Raw genomic sequence first — 3,609 nt, 5'->3', positions numbered from 1 at the left:
CTAATTTATAACATCCATATTTAAATAGATAATTAAACCTTAATTAATTAAACCTTAATTTTCATATTTGAAATTACTTTTAACGTATAATGTTTTTAATGAAGTTAATATTAATTCCCTTAGTTCATGAAAATTGTATGTAGAAATAAAGTTGTTGTATTTGTGTATATTGATATATTAATAAATTTATTCTTACCCATTTTGTATATATATATATATAAAAATATTTTTTTTCACATATATATATATATATATATATATATATATATATATATATATAACAATATGAACTTTGAAAATTTAATGAATTTAAATCTTTACTTATTTGAATTTATTTTTAATAAATTATTGTATATTAAAATGTTTTCTTTGAATTATGTTTATTTTATATTTATAACAAACACTTTATAATGGATGAAAAGAGTTTATTTAAATAAACCTATAAAATATTAGTTCTTTTAGCTATTTTCGTGAGTACAAATTTTGTATTAAGTATCAATGTATTATATGTATATTATATATGTATATTATATGAATATATGTATATTCAGTAATTTGAAATTATAAATATAAAATTCAAAATTTCTTTACATTGACGTATTATAATAGATTTTAAAATAATAACATTGCAACTATTATAAGTTAAATTAATTATTTATTTTTAATTTATCCGTCATATATCATTTACAACGAAACTGTTACAAATTGAATAATTTTTATAAAAATGTACAATTTTCTTTAAAGGCTTATTATATTGTCAAATATCGATTGTAACTATAAGATATAATGATAATAATAATGGTTATTACTACGCCACCGATGCATTGTTAATTTTGATATCTCAATTTCCGTAAGCAGACCATTAGATTATATTCATTTTCCATTAAATACGAATGACAAGGCGTGTGAAAATAGGAAGAAAATTGACCCTATTATGTTCCAAGCTAATGAAAGCACGAAATAACGTAACATGTAATCAAATACGTGAAGAGTGAAAAATCAACAACTCCATGTCAAAATATCATTTTTTCCTCATGAAATCACCAAGGCTTATCAAAATATATCGCATTAGTACTTTCAAGTCCTCCGGCATCAATTTGTTTCCCAGTACAACTGTGGCAGCGGCAACTCACGGAAGAGATCACAAATCTTCGCAGAAAGTGGAACGCCATGGGGCATTTTCGAGTGACAAGCTTTTTCCACTAAATACATGTGACCGTGTGTCTGTACACTTTATTATACAGGGACTAATGAGAAGTAAATAACCCAAGTTTCGATCAATTTAATGTTACATAATTGTGCGTATCAATTCCATTTAAATGTGTATACTACAGCGTTTGAGTGCGCAGTCTTGTACATTTATATGCGCATGAATATAAAGTGATTGTATATCGATATTCAAAAAACTACGGGACTCAAGAATTTTATTGATCAAAAATAATAATGAAACATATTCAATGTATTGGATATAAGGATATCATGGACCGATTTTAATACAGCACATAGAAACAAGTAAAAATTATGTTTGAAAAATAAGTCATTATATAATGCTGTACGTAAGTATTTAACGTACGAGTTTATTTGATTTAGAGTACGAGATGAACACTCATTATAATGTTCAATACCGTTTCAAATAATACGCGTAAAAATTCTTTCCTAATACACTTTTTCATGTGTAAGTCTCTCGTTATTAATTTATAAAAGTATGGAATAAAAATATTCGTATGAATATTCTATGATTTATGAAATTTTGATTACATTGTTATGTCAATTTTATAATTAGATAAAATTTCTTGTACATTGAGTGAATAAAGTTAATTATCTAAAAACAATTTAATTATAGTGTAAATAGATGTAATACCAATTATATGAAACATTATAAATCTTGGAAGAAAAAAGAAAAAAAAAATACCGGAAAATATCATTATACATTCAACAATTGAGTTTGAAGTTCACTTGAAAACTACTTTAAGCCACATTCGCATTTAGAATGAATCGAATAGAAGAAATAAATTCAAAACATCATTCAAGTGGGTATAAGTCAATATTAGTTTATACATTGGGAAATCTCACAACGAATGGTATCGCGAATCCCATTTCTCCTCTTAAATTTTAACAATTGTCCTTCGAAGGACAATAGGCGTATTAAAGACTTCGTATTTTAAGTTTGGCGATTCAATTCGAAATTCGGTACACCTATGTATCATTCAGAGTGTCTCATCTTGTGAAGCACGACGATGATAATACAAAAGCAGATAAAATAATGACAGCAACTTTCTACAGTTAAAGTTTCGTAAAAGAAATTTAATTATTAATATGGATGTCCTCGAATTCTCCGAAATCGATTACGTGGTCATCGTAGAAACTCCCCACACAAAGTGTATGGCGTCCGATCCCCTGAGAAAGCCACCGCAAGACGTTGCGTTATGGCGTTAAGGTTGCCTATATTCAGGCGTCGCTTTCCCATTCCGACACTCGCAGCACAAGTGACTCGCCGCCGCCTGCTTGTGAACGGGATAATATGCTTAATCACATCTGACCGCTAATTATGCGATCAAAACGTTATCCTCTAAAGTGAACTGCTTTCGTTTAAAATTAAGTGCTTCGTATAATTTGCCTCCGTGGTACGTCCGTAAAAAGCAAAAAAATTTTGAGTAAAAAGAATAATTATCAAAATGCTTTAAAAAATTCGTTAAATACTATATAGCCTAACTTTGTTTATTTACAAAACGTATATTTCACGATTATGTACATATAAAAGTTATAGTTCATAAATTTACGTTAAATGTAGCTTATTATCTCTAGCGCAATGACGAAATTAAAATCATAATTATAACGTCACGAAATAAATCCTTATGTAAAGGGAAACATTTATTAAACGAAATAAATATATTGATAGAATATATTTTACTAATTTATATATGTAATTTTGATTGCTATAATGTTATAAAAATTTTCATTTTAACGAAAATATGTTTACTTATATGATACTGGATGATGGCAGGGAATTATGAATATTTCAAAAAGACTGTTTAATGCAATATAAATTTATTATAATTCCTTCTTGATCAGTTGCCTGTAAATAGTAAATTAATACAAGTGGTTTTACACAATTTCTGAAACATCATAAATTTGTTGGTAAATTATATGATAGAATTGTCGCTAACATAGAAATCTAAAATCTTTTAATTCGTTATTAATTAATTATCGTTACTCTAATAATTATAAAGACAGTTATGTTTATGTACACAATATTTCACTTTGAAAATATCTTTTGTAAGTATTTTTAGTAATAAAATCATATATGATAGTTAAAATTCGATGATTCGATTTGTCAAATAAACGAACTCCCAATTTAATAACAACGAAATAACTTATTTATATCCTTTAAAAACAATCGTTTATACATTCATATATACACAGACTCATCCATGAGTATTTTTTATCTAAATTTCTTGTAAAACACGAACACATATATTACGATTTTTTCAATTAGATCTTAATTAACATTTATTTAAAACACAAATTTTCAACGCCTTCAACTTTCAACTTGCACATATTTTTTTTCTTTTTAATTTTTTTTTTTTTTTTTTTTTTTTTTCATAACGA

This window comes from Ceratosolen solmsi, unplaced genomic scaffold (assembly GCF_000503995.2).
Source record: "Ceratosolen solmsi marchali unplaced genomic scaffold, CerSol_1.0 scaffold2, whole genome shotgun sequence".
NCBI lineage: Eukaryota > Metazoa > Arthropoda > Insecta > Hymenoptera > Agaonidae > Ceratosolen > Ceratosolen solmsi.
Note: the sequence above shows the minus strand (reverse complement) of the source record.